The 20,330-nt window shown below is 47.5% G+C and overlaps 2 pseudogenes across 2 annotated transcripts in view; one reads left to right on the forward strand and one right to left on the reverse strand.

The window, feature by feature from the left end:
• The window catches only part of LOC309621113 (retinol dehydrogenase 12 pseudogene), a 339,175-nt pseudogene that overhangs the window by 299,310 nt on the left and 19,535 nt on the right, over positions 1-20,330 (forward strand). The window lies entirely within an intron of this gene.
• LOC309621148 (SUZ RNA-binding domain-containing pseudogene) lies at positions 6,038-19,443 on the reverse strand (annotated as a pseudogene). Its single transcript, XR_014249880.1, has 2 exons — positions 15,907-19,443; positions 6,038-11,867 (listed from the first exon to the last, which is right to left on the reverse strand). The product of XR_014249880.1 is annotated as an SUZ RNA-binding domain-containing pseudogene (transcript).

Here is a 20,330-nt window from a genome sequence, read left to right on the forward strand (position 1 = left end):
TAAGACCTGTGGGCCTGAACAGAAAAGGGGGAGGGGTGCACACCTCAGGACTGAGGGGTGGATACCCCTGACCCCATAATGGGCTATAATGGGAGGAGCTCCCTGACAATGGCCAGCGATTCAGGGTTACTCTGTGACGAGAGGACATCCTTGTCGCTGGGGACCACTGTGGCAGCTAAACAAGCCTATAAGGCAGAGGCATCAGGCCAAGGTTAGTCCCCTAAGTGCAGTTGGGGGAGGCGCCTTTGCAAACAGCTAGCCTGACTCTGATGCTGTCGCACTTGGATCTGCTGTTACAGGTGGCATCATTCTAGCCCTTCCCTGGAGGGCTATCTGGACCCCAACTCTTGGGCTGAGGTGGCTAAAGCATTACTTAAAGTGACAAAGACAAGGAAGTTATCTTCCTGCCTCTCCCAGGACTCCTAAACAGGGGGCCATCCTGCTGAATGAGAGAGGCAAGCCAGAACTTCCTCTTGGTGGTTTCTCACCAGGCCACAGCCTGGTGAGGAGGTAGGAGCTTACACTCACGGGAAGACCAGATGGAGGGGAGGGCCCTGGAGAAGAGGACTGGTGCCCTCTAGAGGCCCAGGCAGCACGATGCCAGCATGGTCATGGTGAGGAGAATCTACCCCTCCACCCAGGACCACCCACAAAGTAACAGACAGAAGACACAGGAGGGGAAGGTCAAAAAAAAGGGACAGGTTCTCACTTGGGGGAAGCGACACATCCCCCTTCTCCCTGAGGCCCAGTCCTCCATAAGAACAGAGTCCAGGAACCAAATGAAAAAGGGGCTGCCTGGCTGTATAGAATGTATCAGGCAGAGAGCGAGAATTCCACCTAACAGGGTCTGGAATTAAACAATTGGCGGCCACAGAATGGGATGGAAAAATGGGCCCCTGGTAAGGGATCTTGCACAATTAGTGAGGAAGGGAGGAAGGACCCCCAGAGGCAGCTTTGGACCCTAGTTCACATATACCTTGTTGATATGGATTTTTTTTTATGGCTTGGAGGGCCACCCACCCCACATGAGGCCTCATAATCACCTGGGCAGACTGTCAACGGAAAACACCAGCTGAGGCCAAAGATCTCCTCCATCAGCTAGGGATGCTGGAGTGGGCTTATCAGGTAACAGATGGTGTGCAGCAGGATGACTGGGCAAGTGGGAGGAGGGTGAATAGAGTCCTGAGTCCACAGCGTTGCTTCTCAGAGGGGCTCCTGACAAAGGTAAGTCCTCTTTACTGGCAATGATGGTTAACACGAAAACAGTTCAAAAGTCACAGCTGCCCTTGGATTTAATAGAAACTCCTGAAAGACAAACTCAGATCCAAGTGTTTAGGCCACCTGGCCTAAATCAAAATTACTATCGAGAGTGAAGCCTCCCCCCTCCTAAGTCAAACAAACTTACAGCTTGGCCTCTGCTTAAGCGTGAACTCTGAGAAAACAAGACAGGTTATACATTAGTCAGAATTTTCCAGTGAAGCAGAACCAATAGGATGTATATATAAAAAGAGGGTTTTTTTTCATAAGGAATTGGCTCACAGGGTTATCCTGGCAAGTCCCAAGATCTACAGTCCTCAAGCTGGAGCCCTAGGAGAGACCATGGTATAGTTCCAGTCCAAAGATTTGCTGGCTTGAGGTCTAGGAGGAGACAATGTTTCAATTTGAGTCCCAAAGCAGGAAAAAAAAGTACCAGCTCAAGGGAGTCAGGCAGGAGGAAATTCCCTCTTACTTATGAGAGGGTCACCTTTTTGTTCTATTCAGACCTTCAGCTGATTGGATGAGACCCACCAACACTGGGGAGGGCGATCTGCTTTACTCAGCCCACCAATTCAAATGTTAATCTCATCCAGAACCTCACAGACATGCCCAGAATAATGTTTGACCAAATGTCTTGGCACTTGTGACCCAGTCAAGTTGACACATAAACTTAACCATCACAGGTTAAGGGACAAGAGGGTCCCAAATTGGAGGTTCTCTGATAAATCAGTGCAGCAATAGTACTACTTACTAGGGTTAGATTATGAGCTGCGGCAGGCTTCCCTTTCAGAGGCAGCCTCATCTTTAGTACTTGCCTCTGGTCTCCACCAGTGGCCAGGACAGCCGTCACAGAGGGATCCAGCAGTCACAGATATAGGGCCCCGCCTGGAAGAGAATCGCCCTTGTATCACATTAACTGTAGTTTGGGCTCCAGAACACAAACACATTGGCTGGCTCTGTTGGACACAGGTGCTCAAACCTTCCTAATCCCAGGGAGCATTCATGCTTTAAAGGGAACTCCTCCCCCTCCAAGGAGGTGACTGACTTCAGAGGACAATTAATTAAAAGGAAAATTACCCACTTAACTATTAAAATTGGCCCAGATTTGCTAAAAGATGTTTCTTTCCTGGTTGTCCCCTTGGAGACTATCCCTGTTCCCATTACTGGACCGGCTCAGTCAGCAGCTAACTTCATGGAACAAACCCAAGGCTTTTACTCTATTGGTGGGCGCCAACCAGTGGGAACCAGTTACCATTTCGTTATTGGTGTAGGCGGTAAACACGCCATAGTACAGGATATGACAAGGCACTGAGGGCCAGGCTGTCACAACCCTGAGTGAACACCTCACTGAAAGCGGATGGGCAACTGCCTCCCTCCATAAGGTACAAGGCCCCTACCAGTCTGTTAAATTGGGGGGTTACATTCAGAACTGAGAAGGGCAAACTCTTCCTAATCCAATAAAATAAAAGCTCCTAGTGCTCCAACCTCCCACATCAGCAAGGAGGCCCAACATTTGGTAGAAAAGTTTGGATTCTGGTGCCAACACGTTCCTCACATCTACTATTTGCTAGACCCTATCTACGTATTGAGTCACCTGCAAGTCTTGCATTTTGAGTGAGGACCTGAGCAACAACAGGCACTAGATAAACTAAAGGAGGCTATCACTTCAGCTCTCCCACTAGTGCCCCAAGGATAGGACTTACATTTAGAAGTTTCTGCTCCCACCCCAAAATTTGCTTCCTGGGGCCTCTGGACCAAATGGACAGGCAAACCTCTACCTGGGCTTTTGCTGTAAGGGGCCCCTAGCCTCAGCCCAGATGTATTTGCCACCGGAGAGGCAATTTCTAGCAGCATACAGGGCACTTATGGAAACTGAGGCCCTTTCTGGGGCAGAGCCAGTTATCCCACAGACCGAGATTCCTCGTATGCCCTACGTAATGGAAGAAAAACTCCCCATAAAATCAGACTGGCCTCAGAGGCCCCGTTATTAAAATGGAAATGCTATCTACAGGGTTGAGCTAAACCCAGCCCTACTGGAGTGTCACAAACTCCATGAGGAAATAACCACATACCTGCCACTGAAGCTCATTCGCCCAAACCCCAGAAATGCCTCTACCCCTTGCTCAACGGGGACGGGAGGGAGGATGGTCAGCACCCTCAAAACAAGCAAAGCAACGGTCTTCCTTTACCAATGGAGTGAGCACAAGGTGTAAGGGACCAGACAATAGAGAGCCACAGCCTGTCACCCCCAAATCCATACGGGGCACAGACCAAAGTGCCCAGTGGGCTGAGCCACATATAATAGTCCTAGCAATAGAGTATGCCTTTGACAAACATTTTCCCAAGGTTCATATTTTACTGACTCCTGGTTGGTGTTCATGAGCTAACTACTTGGTCATGACTTTGGCAAAATCAGGGCTGGAAAATACAAGCCAAGACATTTGGGCTAAAGAGGTATGGGGCCGATTGCCACACTGGCTCCCGCTCTGCCCATCTGGGTGCACCATACCTCGGCTCATACCAAACAAGACACAGAGGAAGTGCTCTACGACTCAAAGCCTGATGAACTAACTGAACCACCAAAGCAGCTAGGGCTCTGGAAGGAGGAGGAGATCTCCAGACCTTTGGGAAGAGCCACCCTCCCCTTCTATCAGGGGGCACACGAGAGGTCAGGGCTTTGGGGCATCACAGGGTTATGAAAATGGATTGTTAGTAGAGGAGTGGGCTCAGCAGGGAGACAAAACATTAGTGGCTGTACCAGAAGCCAGAAATCCAGACATTGGGCCTAGCTCACTGGAGGGACAATTTACAGAGGAGGAGGGCCACATCAGAGACGGCAAATTGATTTCATTGGGCCTCCCCCTGCAGCGGCAGGAACATATATGTTAACACATGGTTAATAGTGGTGGGTGCCCACACAGGCCTTCCACTGATGGCTCTTGTGGGGCCCCAACCTCTGTTAATGTTACTGAAGTGTTAACACTGCAGCCTCACAGCCCTTGGGAGTGCTGCCAGTTATACAAACAGATCAAGGCTCCCACTGCAAAGCAACGCAACAGCGGGCATTACAAAATCACATTGTGTGAGTTTTCACCTGCTCCGTTGTCCTACAGCAGCAGATGTCACAGAAAGGCATAATGGTATTTTAAAACAAGGGCTCCTGAGAGAACCTGGAGGAAGATGGTCCCTCAAGTTCAAAAGTGCAGACCTAAGACATAACTGCACTGTATTAAAATTCACAACAAATGAAATGACCACCTGTAGAGACGCTGTGACCTCTCCTGGTGGACACATCCACACTGGACACAACCCAATTACCAGTTTTCATGGACATGGGAGCCTTGCATGCTGCCCACAGCAAATGAACATCCACCTGGTACTTCCACCTTTTTCCCTTCTCCCTCATAGAAACTCCGGAGCCTAGCAGCCACTTCTCCCTTGAGCCCAACAGTGACCTGCTGTGGACCACCAACTCTGGGACCACATTCAGCATGCTTCTGCTCCTCATCCAGTGTAAGCTGAGGAGACCACTCACCACTATCTGGAGAGAGAGGCGTCCTCATCTGCTGCCCACACACTCCACTAAATCACCATAGATCAATCTTGGACCAGCTCCCGATACCCAGGAGGTGGAACTAATTACCCCTGGACTGGGTAACACCATTTGGACGATACCCAAGGGACAATCAGAACTCCTACTGCTGCCCACAGATGACCTCTGACTTTCACCCCTATTCTGTTGCTGTGCCCCTTCCATACCTGAGAAGTTCCTCCCTTCACCAGTGTCGACTACACACCCATTGATGGATCACCCTCCCCTGGCAAACTACACCCTACTGTTGACAAGGCCTGGAAATAACATGCCACATGCACAACACGGGAGACACACAACATGGGTCAGGATGGAGACCACGGGAAGCACGCTGCTGGCCATTCAGTTTGGTCAGTCCTACTAACATGACCACAGACACCACCACTGAGGCTAGCACTCCTCCTCCTTCCATCTCTACTGCTACCAGCAACACCCATTCTGGCTAAGCCAGGCTCTAAGATATGGCTTGCGACTCACAGGTGCCTTCTAATTCTGTGGGTCAACTCTAGCTTCAAATATGTGGCCAATCATGGGCTGAGCACATAACCAATTGAGTTGACTCAGGTGCTGAGTATGGGGTGGATAACAGGCACATTTACTTGGCTAAAACATTATAAGCTCCTATTAACACCACCTGGAATTGCACTAAGCCGCACAACTTGCCTTCACAGGAACACAGAATATAGGCAACAATGGGAGCCTTGGTGGGCCTGTAAGGGAATCCCTGGTAAAGGGCTTTCCCTATTACAAGTTTCCCCTTGTCCAACACTGGACACTGGGTTTGACTCAAAATTGCAGTAGATTTTTACTCAGCAACAGAACCCCTCAAGGACTTACCCTCACCAACCACACTAGCCACAACTCTCCAACGCCACAATCTTTCCAAATATTCCCCTGATACTAACCACTTTAGGATCACTAATTGGTGAGGGGATGGGCAGTAGGAACAGCATATGTGCGGGACGCCACACAACAATGAAAAGAAACACAGCCAGTCATGTCCTAGGAGTTATCCACACAAATTAAATAAATTGCCCAAGGACTGGAACTCTTGGCTGAATCTCACCACACTTTAGCAGCCATGGTGTTAGATAACAGCATAGCTCTAGATTACCTATTTCTGGGCCCTTATTAACACGTCTTGTTGCATGTTGGTTGTCAAAGAAAAACAAATCAGGACTTAGTAAGGAGAAACTTTTTTTCAGAAGGATTATTGGAAGGGAGGGAAAGGGACTATTGTAATGGGGAGGGCTGGTTGCAATAGGGAGAATGCTATGACCTGAAGGTCTACAAGGGTCTCAAAGTCAAGCAGAGAAAGGCTTTTCTTTCACAGGGTAAGGAGGAGGCAAGCAGAGAAAAGCAGAATCTTTCGAGGGAAGTTGGACAAGCAAGGGGAAATGGCCAGTGGGGTCTGACAGGAAAGTATCTTGCTGTTGTCAGTCAATTCTCAGGAGAAGCTGAGAAGGGAGGCAAATTTCACTTTTTTGTGTTTGCTCAGGCTTGGGGGCAAGCAGAGTCCAGGAACCTGTAAGAAGGGAGAAGCCTGACTAAAGTTTGGTCAAGACAAAGCAGAGGGTAAGCAACAGGTAATTGTGAACACTTAGTCGGTCCCCCCTTGTTGTTGAAGTCAGACAAAATCTGTCCTTGAGCACTATTAGGGATGGAATGAGTCATTGGGAAGCTGAGTTAGGTCCAAATAGTTTTCAAGGGGGTGCTGGCCTTCACGTTCCTCTTGTTCCTGAAGAACTGACTACTGTATCATCTGTTGATTGTGCTGTTAGGCTGACAGCTGTTGGAAGGCCTTAGCGATTAGGCATTTAACAAGAGAAATACTCAGGAATAAAATAAAATAATAGTTATTAAAGGTTGAATAAGATTTGAGGGTCAGAGAGAGCAAGTCGAGAAGATTCCTAGACATTGGGCCTGAAGGGTATTCAGATAGTGGAGTGAAGATGACAATGGAAATCTGAAGAATTTTCTGGAATGTCTGGATGTTTTTGGTGATGGCATATCCATCAGAGAGCTTTCAGGGAACACATGCACAGCAATGGCTTCCGATCATTACAAAAGCGCCCCCCTTGAAGGGCCAGGATGGTGTCCAATGCCAGACAATTATGAAGATCCACTCATTGGAGTTCCTGTAGTTCTCTGGCAATGATGTTAGTGGTTTTAGATGTTAGTGGTAAGATCCACAATCATGGTTATTTTCTGTAGCAGAGCATAGAAGATGCAGGTGGTTGGGTGAACTTCTAAGTGGCCCACACTGCAGCAGCTCTAGGCATGCAGGTTGCCCATAGTTGACTTGTTGCAGCAAGTTTTTTAGATTTACTCCCAGTCTCTTAGCCTCTTGTTCTAAGGCTTCTTAAAAACCTGATGAGACAAGAAGCACAGCCTCCTTCTGGGGCTTGGATTCTGCCTAAGCTTGTAGTTGTAACATGTTTTGTAGACCTCTTGCCTCATCTAGTGTCTGGAAAACTTAAATCAGAGGTAATAGAGTAGTTAAGGTGAGAAAAAAAGGCAATCTGGTTAAGCATAGATGGCCCTTTTTGAAGAGTATTGAGGTTGAAGGAGATTCCTTTTGAAGTCTAGGGGGGAAAAGCTAAAGGGACCCTGAGTGATAGCACAAAGGATGCCCTTAAATATGAGATGGCATAGGAATTTAAGGGAAGCTGGAGGCTTCCGAAGAAGAGGGAGAACATAACCAGCATTCTAAAGTAAGGTTGTGAGACTGTACTATGAGTTGAGTGAAGGAATGCTATAGATTCTGGGGTCCTTGCAGGGATGGCAGAATTGTTAAAGGGGAGAACAGCTTGGGTGAAGGGGAAGAGGAGATAATACAAATGAAGGCTCATTACGGAAAGCTGCAGTTGTAATGGGGGGAGTTATGTGGATAGCAAAGATGATGCTGGCGGGGATAGAGAAAAAGGATGATACTGCAAGAAGAACAGTAAAAACGGTGAGATTAGGAAGTATGTAAAAGAAGCCTACAGGGTCTTGTTTGGCATCTTGGGTAGAAGCTGATCACCTCATGATGTCATCTACTTGGTCCGAAGTTCTTAGGAAAGCAGTCTACCTTGTGGTAACATCTGCTTCTGGGGGCTCTCGAGAGACCCTCAGTTTATTTTTTTTCAAGTTTAAAACATGTATTTAAAATTCAATTTATAAAATGCTTAATCTGCTGACTCAGGAGCCCACAGTGCGGGGTTGGGTAGGGTGGGCAGCTGCCCATTAGACCAGCAGAGCAGGACTGCAGGGGTGCGGCCCTCCCTCCCATGCCCTTCTGTTCAGATACCCAAGGGGCCCATGTGCACCCCTGGGATCACATGGCCGAACACAGGACCCCAGAGGTTTCCAGAGTCTTTGCCTACCAGGGAGGCTGGGGCCGGCCCTGCCGGCCCATCTCTGAGCAGAGCATCCCCAGATGGGGCAGAGCTGCATATGGCTGGGCTAGACAGGGAGGCCTGGGGCAGTGGGCTGTGGAAGGGGCTGCTGGTAGCAGATAGGGTGTTGCCTCCTGCCTGCAGGTGGGGAGCACCCTGACTGAGTGGGTGGCGAAGGGTTGGTCACCAGGCCCAGACCCCCAGCTCCTTTGGTTATAGGCTGACATCACAGTAGTGGCTCATGGGAAGCGGTTAGCTGGAAGGTCTGAGGCCTGGCTCACAGAGTCAGGGAGGAGCTGGGGGAAGCGGACAGTACCGTGAAGGCAGATAAGGGGGCAGCAGCCTCAGGTTTCTGCCCCCCACTCCCCTGGGGTTTTCCAAGCTAAAGCCTGCAGCTTACTTTTTAAAAAAAAATTTTTTTAAAGAAAAGAAAAGCAATTTATAAAAGAAAAAAATTAAAAATCTCCTTATTGTTAAATATTTTAATATGTATTGCTATATGTATTGAATACAATGTGAAAATAAAAACAAAGAAAAAGCACTTAAGGAAAGTTACAGACAACTGCCTAAAAACAACAACAAAACCGCAAACACCCACAAACACACACACAAAATCCAAACTGTTTTCCCATCTCCCCTCCCACCTCCCCCCAACACCATAGTTTCCTGTTTTCATTTCTTTCTTTTTAAAATTTTGCCTGCCACCTCTCCATCTGAGAAGCCAGGATATGACTGCTGGGGGGTGGTGACAGGCACACAGCAGGCAGAGCCCCATCTTTGGCCAGAGGGAGGTGAGAGCATCAGTCCCTACTACATCCTTGATCCACAGACACCCATCAGCCAGCCTCCCCTTGGCTCCCACTAGAGAAGGGGAGCAAGAACAGGTGGTCCCGACGGCTGAGCAATCAGCACTTCTGGCCTTCCCACCTGGCCCACCTCTGTACCTTCTCCAACTGAAAAGGATAGTTTCATCTTGGGCCAGAAACCACTATTACATGAGGGATGGACACTATCCATTTAGAATGCAGAAACTTGGTCTTGGCAGTAGAACTGTAAAGACAGCAGCAACCTTCTCCCGTCCTCACTCCTGGAGGTCATTTCCCCTCAGAGCAGCCTGTGGACACCATTCAACATCCTGCGGGTTCTTACTGACTGAAGCTTTGTTCCAGCTCTGCTCATGGACAATTTCCTGCCTTCATGTAGTTTTAAGCCTGTGGACTAATTGCTGACTCAACTGACAGCTGAACTTTCCTCCTAAGGGGAAGATGTAGTGGGCCAAGACTTGCACAAATGCCACACCAAACCACTCCTGAGCGAGGAGGCCGTCTGGCTGGCTGAGGGATATAAGATGCAATGCGATGGAAGAGATCAGAAAGCCCGAGAGGGGCCAGATTGTACACACACAGCTGCTCTAGGCAGGGCCCCCTAAGTCTCTTCCACCTCAAAGAACCAAAGCAAATCTCCAGGCTCCAAGGACAGAGGGGAAACTGCCTTCATTCCAGGCCCTTGCTCTGGAAGAAGGGGTGGAGGATAGCCTAGGCCTATGGGGAACCAGTCTGTCATTACCAATCTTTGCAATGCACAGCTTGTCTCTTCCCAGGTGTATTGAGAACGGTCTGCTCCCAAGGTAGTGATTTCACAAGAGAAATGTGCTGGATAGAGTTACGGAGCTGATGCCATCAACAGAGATGGCACTCCACAGACCCTTGAGAGTTCTAAGCCTTGCTGGAGCAGGAAGATCTACCTACCTTCTGACCACACTCAGCAGAAGGCTCGGAGTCCTGGAGTCAAGACTCTCTCCTGGCTTTCCTTGTGCTGACAGCAAAATACTGAGCAAGGCTCGCAGCCCTTACTCTTTTTTTTTTTTTTCTACTTTTTGGCCGCACTGCGTGGCATGTGGGATCTTAGTTCCCCGAACAGGGATCCAACCCGCGCTCCCTGCAGTGGAAGTGCGGAGCCTTAACCACTGGACCACCAGGGAAGTTCCTCGCAGCCCTTACTCCTAAAGCCCCAAAGTGCAGCCTCACTCCCTGCCCACTTCTAGAAGTAGTAAGCCTGGCTGGTAGGGAACCACTCCTGAGAGGTTTTGGAAGGGGAAGTCTGTTCACTTTCCCTGTCTCCCAAAATACACTAGAGGTGAGGGGTTGGCACCCTCCCCAGGCTCTCTGATTCTATAGAGCTAGCCCAGTCTTCAGGTAGTGCCCAGATGCTCTGGGACTTAGCTGGGGGGAGGGAGGTATAGGCATGGGGTGCTCATCTGTCCTGGGGGCTGCAGAGCCCTGCCCCTTTTCTGGGCTGCAGTAGGAATACAGAAGCTAAGCTCACCAAAATCCTATTGGTTAATGTTTCTAGTGAATTGCCCAGAAACATTTTTAAGTAGACTACCAAACTACTCTTTCTCAATTAAAAATTCATTAAACTGCTAAAACCCCTCCCATGCACTTTTACTTTTGCAAATCAAATATTGTATAAACAAACAAAAATAGGAAGCAAAGAAACAAAAAGGATATTTTCAGATGGAACTTGCTTTTAAGTGATGAAAACATGCACTTGAGGGTGGGTGGATGGGAGTTCTCATTTGTGTTTTGACATCCCAAATTAATGAGCATGATAAACTGTTACTGCTGGCACTGGCTTCACCCCAAGTGGCCAAGTGGCACTGTCTGACTCTCTGAGTCCTTGGTGGGTCCCCCCCAACCCTCCTCTAACCCCCACCCTTTCCCTTTCCATTGACTTGGGACAGCCCTTCTAGCCATGCCAATCACAGTGGGGGGAGGGACGTCACAGTGCATGGGGTTCAAGGTCACAGTGGGCGGAGCAAAGGGAATCACATTGCAAGTAAGTCAGGTTGTTCCCTCTGCTCAAGTCCAGCTGTCTGCCACGGCAGTGCGACCCACAGCGGACGACCCAAGAAGTGGTGACGGAGGCAGTGGCGGTGGCATCCTTTCCTGCCCGCATGTATCTGTGCTGTTCGAAGCCTTGTAACCCATCAGGACCCAACAGCTGTCTGATCACATTGTTGGGCTGCCTGCTGTCTTCAGGTTGGGAGATCCTGGTTGGCCCGTCGAGGATGGGTTTCTCTTGCTCCTCCTCTGGGCTGGCGCTGCCCGGGATCCACTTCCAGGCCTCCGCGTACTCTGCCTCGCGCTGCACTAGGGACTTGACGGGAAGGGCTGGCCTGCTGGTGGAGTTGGGGCTGCTGACCACACCAATGCTGGTGGGCCTCTTGAGGATGCGGCTCTGTGGAGGGGCCCCGTGGGAAGGCTGTCGTCCTGAATCACAATGGGCACTTTGGGAGGAGATTTGGATTTCCCCGCTGTCTGCCGCCTTCCAGCTCTCAGGGACTTCCTCATCTTCCATCTTACTCACCGCTTTCGGAGACCCTCAGTTTAGAGTCTGCAGTTGGGATGGACTTCCATTTAGAGCAGATTTCAATATCTTTTCAGTTGAGAAACACCAATCCAGGGTTTGACCCCCCGGGGTTTGGCAGCAGTGTTAGTGATGTAAAGAGGATGATGCAAGGGCCCTTTTAATAGGGCTCAAGATTAGTTTTCTGGTTGCCTTGAGAGAACTAACTCTCCAGTTTCTAGGTTATATAGTGGTTTGCATAGGAGAAATGGAGGAAAAGCAGCTTCCACCTGTTGAAAGGTGCAGAACAGAAGATATATTGCATGTATTTTTTGTGTATGGTAAAGGAAAATACATGAAAATAATAAGATCACTCACACATATTTATAACACACACCTACACACCTGGATGAGGTTAAATGTATAAAGAAAAGAGTCTGGAAGGATCATCCCCAAACTACATAATACTAGTTATGCCAGGGAAGAAGGCAGAAGTTAGATTACAGAGATATTTCCACTTCCTAATTTTTTTACTTTGCTATATTGTTTACATTCTTTGCCCCACATTGCATTGCCCTTGCAAGGAGAAAAAAATAATAAAGACTAAAAATGGAAGAGCAAAGGAGATGGCCTTGAGTTAGAGCATGACCCCACAAACTGAGATGACAGCAAAGGAGCCATGGAAAACCAGGAAACCACTCACACTCCAAGGCTCTGCCAGAAATTTTTAACTAAAAACAGCCTCTTTGGAACAACTACTGATGATACCACACAGAGCTGAAAACGACTGGCCCTTAGGAAAACTCAACAATAAAATTTCTTAGGCTAAAGGCCCAGAAATTTTGACTTGCTTAGGAGCTGCAGTGATGAACTGATTTCTCTTGATGGAGAGCACAAATCATCTAACTGATCATGTTTGCCCTTTTCACTGTGGCTGCCATGAAGCTCACAGCTAAAATGTTCAGCTCAGTTTATCTGAACTAAGGCCAGATGATCTGTGTCTCTTCACAGCAACTTTACCTGCTTCTTGATCTTCTATTCCCTCTAAATTTCTCTAATTCTTATTTTCAACTAATTGCCCTTTCCCATTTTGCTGTGGGAAAACCAAGTGGGAAACAAACAACCTATCTGAGACTCAATCATTTTCTTTTCCTCTTTGGAAAGCTACTGGGGGTGGGGTGGGTACAGAAGAGTCTTCAGAGACCAAATTGGGTTAGCCACTCTGCAATGGCTGGATGTGAAATGTGTTGTTTGTTCATTCATTGATAACGTGTTTCTCATCTGACCAGCAATTCCATTTCTATAACTTTGTCCTAAGGTAAGAATCATGGATGTGTGCAGAGATTTAACTGCAGGAACCTTCATCACAGCTTTGCCTTTAAAACCATAATATTGAAAATAACCTAAATGCCCAATCACTGAGAACTGAGAGAATAAGTTATGGAACCTCCAAAGGATGGAAAGGCAGGCAACCATTAAAAGTAACACTATAGACGATTAAGAGGCTAAAGAGACACAGCAACCAAATTTGAAGTATGAACCTTGTCTGGAATCTTAATTTGAACAGACAAAAAATCTTGGAGATAATCATTAAAGTTTGAGCCCCGACTAGATATTTGATATTAAGGAATTTAACCACTAATGATCTGAAGATCTTATTGTTAATTATTTTACCTTGAATAATGGTATGGACCTTTAAGTCCTTATCGTTTACAGATACATAATGGAGTATTTATGGATAAAACAATATGTCTGGGACTTGTTTCAAATAATAACAGACATGTAAAAATTTATTGAGCTGTACACTTAATATTTGTGCATTTTATTTTATACCTCAATTAAAAACAAATTAAAAAACAATCTGGGAGGAAGAAATGAATGGGTAGTCTAGGTTAGGGGTTGGCAAACTTTTTCTGTAAAGAGCCAGATAGCAAATATTTCAGAATTGTGAAGCCTATGGTTTCTGCAGCAACTACTCAGCTTTGCCATTGCAGGTTGAGAGCAGGCACAGACAATACACAAAACAATTATGCTCCTTGACTGTGTTCCAATAATATTTCATTTATGGGCACTATGATTTGAATTTTGTATCATTTTCACATATCACAAAATATTGTTCTTCTTTTGACTTTTTTTCCAACCATTAAAAAAATGTGAAAACCATTCTTAAGCTTATGGCTGTATAAAAGCATGCCAGATTTGGCCCACTGCCTGCAGTTTTCCATCTCCTGGTCTAGATGAAATAAGACTGGCCAAGAGTTGATGATTGATGAGACTGGGTGATGTGCATAATGGGGTTTCATTATACAGTTCTCAATGTTTGAAAACTTCCACAGAAATAAACTAAGTTTGGAAATAAACTACTATGGAAATAAAGTTAATGGCATGGAAGGATAGCTGTGAAGTGAAGAAGAGGCAGGCCACAAGATCATGCTCCCAATTGTTTAATAACAAACAAACATCTGTCCCCCAAGATATTACAATAGTTTGCGGCCCTCCAAGGCTCAACTCTACCTGACACAATCTTATTCCTTGGTATTTAATTTCTTTAACTGGATTTTCTTGGGTATCACAGGAGCAGCTCTGACATAGAGTTCATGGAAGATCCATTAAATATATACATGATCGGTGCTACAAAACCATGGGGAATGGATAATAATCATGTATTAACTCACTTAATTATCATCCCAAGCCTCACAGGATAGGCCCTGCTATCATCCTCATTTCCTAGAGAGGATACTGAGGCCTAGACAGGAAAAGTGACTTGTCTGAGATCACACAACCAGTGATTAGAGGGTGAGGTGGTGAGAAAATGAAAAGCAGAGAACTCTTCCCTAGCTGTTGTGGCACCACGGTTTTCAGAGATGCAACCCTCAGTCTGCTTCTGGATGCCCTAAAAAATTAATTCTCCTTCTAAACCACAGAGAACGTTGTTTGGTTTTTAACTCAAGAATAACAAAATGTTAAATTTACATTGTGCTTTACAGTTTAACTTAAAATCTTAATATTCAAAGCCACAATAAGGAAAAGAGAAACCAAAAATTAAGGAGATAGTTGCAAAACACATATCACCAATAAAAGAGTGGTATCCGAATATATGAAAACAATTCCTACAAATCAGTAAGGAAAAGGCAGACAATGCAACATAAAAATGAGCAAAAGATCTGAACAGGCACCTCACAAAACAGGATCTCCAAGTGATCAATACATATATGAAAAGGTAGTCATCAGGGAATATAAATCAAAACCTCAATGTCTGAATCCTCCATTAGAATGTTGAAACCACAAGGGCTGGGATTTTTGTTTATTCATGGATGTATTGTTGATCTCAAAGAGCCACCAATCATGGACCCCAAAGAATCCCAACATGACCCTTCACATTCCCATTCCTGTCTCCATGGACCCTTGTCACTCATCCTATAGACCTCCTATTGTCCACTTCACAGATCCCCCATCACTCACCCAACAGACCCTCCATCACTCACCCCAGACCCCCTTCACTCACTCTATAGACCCCCTTTACTCACCCCCTTGAAATCCCATCATTCACCCTACAGGCAGCATTGCTCACCTCACAGATCCCCCATCGCTCACCCCCATAAACTCCCCATCGCATATCCCACACACCTGATCCTCCAGACTCCCCTATCACTGTTGTTCACATCATTCAGTCCAAAGGACCCCTCATTAGAGCTTCCACATGTCCCCATCACTGACCAGACAGACTCCCATCACTCAGCCAGGCCCCTCACCCTGGCTCTGCTCTCAGGACCCAAAAGCTCCTTCTCAAGCCAGGCTTGGCTCCCCGCTTGCACAAATGGGCTCAACGTCCCTCGAAAATCCCTTCCCCTTCCAGCCCTCCTCGGTGGGTCTGGATGGCGCATTAGCTTATCTTTCGCCCGATCAGAACCAGCCACCGAGCCCAGCTCTGCCAGTAACAAAAATGGCGTCATTCGGTCTGCGCCAGCAACTCGGTCGCCGGCCGGGAAATGGCTAGTGCCTCCCACGGCTTCTGGGTGCTGCCATTCCAGCCAGAAGATATATGCGTTTTGGAGCTCGGGGAGTCCCCGTGATATTTCCGAGGCAGGGTACTCGAAAGCAGTGTGAAGCTCGGAAGCGCCGCGACTGTCCCGGGGTGGGGGAGATTCCAGGCCCGGGGGGGAGATTCCAGGCCCTGAGCAGAGGCACCGCCTGAGCAAAGGCGTGGCGATGCGACTGGTTGGGGTGTTCGGTGGGAACAGGGGGGCGAGGCGGGGAGTGGAAGCACCACCTGAAAGACTGTTCTGTGGAAGCCTCATTTCTAAAGCGTCTGGAGAAAGTGAAGAGTACCTTGACATAATGTTTGTATTCACTTGGGGGCTCAGACCACACTCCCCGCGCACTCCTCCGAGCCTAGCATCACCGCCCTCCTGCCCTCCTATTGCTCCTTCCTCAGGTCAGGGCCCGCCCCCTCCTGTCACTCACAGCCTGGACTTTCTACCCGCGTCATTTAAATTGGGCAGAAGCGACCTTTTGCAGCCCATATCAAAGCTCAGAGAGTTGAGTCAGAGGTTCAAGGTAAAACCTAAGGGGCACTGGTTTTAGAAAACTTAACAAAGGGCTAGATTGCAGTCAGCCCAGAACGGGATTAAATAGTTAACAAAGGCGTAGGTTCTATATCTACAAAATAGAGGATCTCTGATGGTGCAGTATTTAAGAATGTCCTAGGATTCAAGATCTCTACCAAGGTGTATGGATGGAGAAAACTTAACAAAAACCTTGCTTTCAAGGTCAAATTAGGAGGGCCCTGATAGTGGAATGGTGGCCCAGTTCCAAAGTCATTCAGAGAGGCTTTGAAAATGGAAATGTTAACTTAGACCCAAATCTGAAATAGACCAGAGAAGCATTAATAGTGGTATAATTAACAATGGCCCACAACTCACAACCTATACCAAAGGGGCAATGATGGTGGAAGAGTTAACAAAGACCTGACTTCAAGGTCACACGTAATGGGCACTCATGATACAAGCATTAACTGAGGGCTGGGGTTGATGCACATAGGAGAAGAGGCACTAACAATGGAAGAGTTAGCAGATGTTTGATTTTCCATACACACCAAAGGAGCATAGATGGGGAGGATTTAACTGAGACCTGTAGTCAATGTACAGACCCTGGGGAGCAACAATAGGGAAAGAGTTAACAGGCTTGAGAAAAGATTCACGCATAAATTGCCCTGATAGTGAAAAAGTGAACAGACCTCCAAGTGCAATACACAGACACAAGGGACTGTTAACTATCTACCCTCAAAAGCCTAGATTCTATATCTAGATAAGAACCCATTAATGGTGGAATAGATAACAGTTGCCTGAGTTCAAGGTAAAATCAGAGATTGATTTAGGTTGGAAAAGTTAACAGAGGCCCAGGTTGGGAGGACATAGATAAGGGATTCTTATGGTGGAATGACTAACAGTGGCTGGGATTTGAGATCACACAGAGGGCATGGATGGTGGAAGAGTTAACAAGGACATAGTTTGAATATTGACCAGATGGGCATCAATGGTGGAATATTTCAAAGACACCTGTATTTGTTTGCTGCTCTAACAAATGACCACAAACTTGCGTTGGCTTAAACCAACACAAGTTTATTACTTTACAGTTCTGGAAGTCAGAAGTCCAAAATGGGTTTCACTGGGCTGAAGTCAAGGGGTTGGCAAGGCTGTACTCCCTCTGGAGGTTCTAGGGAGAATTCATTTCCTTGCCTTTTCCAGCTTCCTTGGCTAATGACCCCTTCTTCCATCTTCAAAGCAAACAATGTAGCATCTTCAACTCTCTCTTTGACTGTGACCTTCTGTTTCCACCATCACATCTCCTTCTCAGACTCTGACCCTCCTCCCTCCCTCCCTCTCTCTTATGAGGAGCCTTGTGATTACATTAGACCCATCTGGATAATCCACAATAATCTTCCCATCTCAAGATTCTTTTTCTTTTTCTTTTTCTTTTTGGCTGCACCGCACAGCATGAGGGATCTCAGTTTCGCAACCGTGCCCCTGGCAGTGGAAGCCAGGAGACTTAACCACTGGACCACCAGGGAAGTCCCAAAATTCTTAAGTTAATCACATCTACCATGTCCCTATTGCCATGTAAGAAACAGATTTACAGATTCCAAGGATTGGGACGTGGATATATTTGGGAGACCATTATTCTGTCTACCATAATGCCCAATTTTGAGGTCAAACCAGAGGCTCAATGGTGGTGGAAAATCTGATTGAGACACAGTGTATTAATAGGGGAAGACAATTGATGGTAGATCAGGTTTGAATTCAAACCAGATGGGCATCAATGAGGGGCTTGAGCTCTTATGTCAGAATTGTTTCAAAGGCCCAGGTTCAAGATCAGAACAAAGGAAATTGATAGAAACCTCAATAGAGACTCTGGACCAAGGTCACAGAAGCACTGATGGTGGACACATTAACAGAGGCCTAGGTTTAAGATCTAAAACATAGGCACACTGATGGTGGAATACTTAGCAGAGCCCTGGGTTTGAGATTAAAACTGAAGGTCACTGATGATTAAAGATTTAACAGATAGATTCATGGTCAGAAAAGAGGGGCATTGGTAGTAAAATCTACAACTGTGATCTGGGTTTAATATACAGATCAGAGAGGGGAACTAATGGTGTTAAGAAACTTGGATTTGATTGACAGATCAGAAGAGGCATTGATGAAGGAAGAAATAAAAATAGAACTCAGGTTTGGGTTTCCTGCCAGACTGAATTGATGATGAGATAGTTACTTAACAGAGACCTAAGTTAGATGTCCCGACAAGTGGCACATTAGTGGCAGAAGTATTAACAGAAGGCTGTGTAGAGAAAAAATTGAACAGAGAACCAGGTGCAAGTCAGACCTGAGAGGAAGAGTTAACAGAGGACCAGGATCAAGGTTCAGATCTGAGGGACATAGATGGTAGAAGTCTGACCCAAGACCCAGATTCAATGTGGACAACAGGGGACACATAATCTTCTGTGTGGTCCTGACTAAAGCCACAATCATGTCTTGACTTCAGTAGTGTTATACAGTAGTGGCTATGGACTGAATTGAGGCCCCCCCCCAACATGTTGACGTCCTAATCCCCATGTGACTGTATTGGACATAGGGCCTTTAAGGAGGTGATTAAGGCTGAGGTTATGAGGGTAGAGCCCCGATCTGATAGAACTAGTGTCCTTAGAAAAGAGCCAGAGTCACCAGAGACATCTGTGAGACACCATGTGAGGACACAGAGAGGAGATAGCCATCTGCAAGCCAGGAAGAGAGCTCTCACCAGAAGCCAAATCCTGCCAGAACCTTGATCTTGGACTTTCTGGCCTCCAGAATTGTGAAAAAACAAACTTCTGTTGTTTGAGCCACCCACTCTATGGTATTTTGTTATGACAGCCCAAGCAGAATAATACAAAGCTATGTACATGTTTAAGAGTTGTCTCAATTATGTGGGAAACTAGGTATGACAGGACCCCTGGAAATTAAGAATTTTCATGAAGTTAAGATCAAAGCTCTGGGGGAGACCTTCAAGATGGTGGAGGAGTAAGATGTGGAGATCGCCTTCCTCCCCACAAATACATCAGAAATGCATCTACATGTGGAACAACTCCTACAGAACACCTACTGAATGCTGGCAGAAGACCTCAGACCTCCCAAAAGGCAAGAAACTCCCCAAGTACCTGGTAGGGCAAAAGAAAAAAGAAGAAACAGGGACAAAAGAATAGGGACGGGACCTGCATCAGTGGGAGGGAGCTGTGAAGGAGGAAAGGTTTCCACACACTAGGAAGCCCCTTCACGGGCAGAGACTGCAGGTGGCGGAGGGGGGAGCTTTGGAGCCACAGAGGAGAGCGCAGCCACAGGGGTGCGGAGGGCAAAGCGGAGAGATTCCTGCACAGAGGCTCGGCGCCGAGCAGCACTCACCAGCCTGAGAGGCTTGTCTGCTCACCCGCTGGGGCGGGCGGGGGCTGGGAGCTGAGGCTCGGGCTTCAGAGGTCGGGTCCCAGGAAGAGAATTGGGGTTGGTGGCGTGAACACAGCCTGAAGGGGTTAGTGCACCACAGTTAGCCGGGAGGGAGTCCGGGAAAAGGTCTGGAACTGCCAAAGAGGCAAGAGACTTTTTCTTCCCTCTTTGTTTCCTGGTGCGCGAGGAGAGGGGATTCAGAGCGTCGCCTAAACGAGCTCCAGAGACGAGAGCAAGCCGCGGCTATCAGTGCGGACCCCAGAGAGGAGTGCGAGCCGCGGTTATCAGTGTGGACCCCAGAGAGGAGTGCGAGCCGCGGTTATCAGCGCGGACCCCAGAGACGGGCATGAGACGCTAAGGCTGCTGCCGCTGCCACCAAGAAGCCTGTGTGCGAGCGCAGGTCACTCTCCACACCGCCCCTCCCGGGAGCCTGTGCAGCCCGCCACTGCCAGGGTCCCGTGATCCAGGGACAACTTCCCCGGGAGAACGCACGGCGCACCTCAGGCTGCTGCAATGTCACGCCAGCCTCTGCCACCGCAGGCTCGCCCCGCATTCATACCCCTCCCTCCCCTGGCCTGAGTGAGCCAGAGCCCCCGAATCAGCTGCTCCTTTAACCCCATCCTGTCTGAGCAAATTACAGATGCCCTCAGGCGACCTACACGCAGAGGCCCAAAGCTGAACCCCAGGGGCTGTGCGAACAAAGAAGAGAAAGGGAAATTTCTCCCAGCAGCCTCAGGAGCAGAGGATTAAATCTCCACAATCAACTTGATGTACCCTGCA

The sequence above is a fragment of the Balaenoptera borealis genome (genome assembly GCF_965194805.1).
Source record: "Balaenoptera borealis genome assembly, chromosome: X".
Lineage (NCBI taxonomy): Eukaryota > Metazoa > Chordata > Mammalia > Artiodactyla > Balaenopteridae > Balaenoptera > Balaenoptera borealis.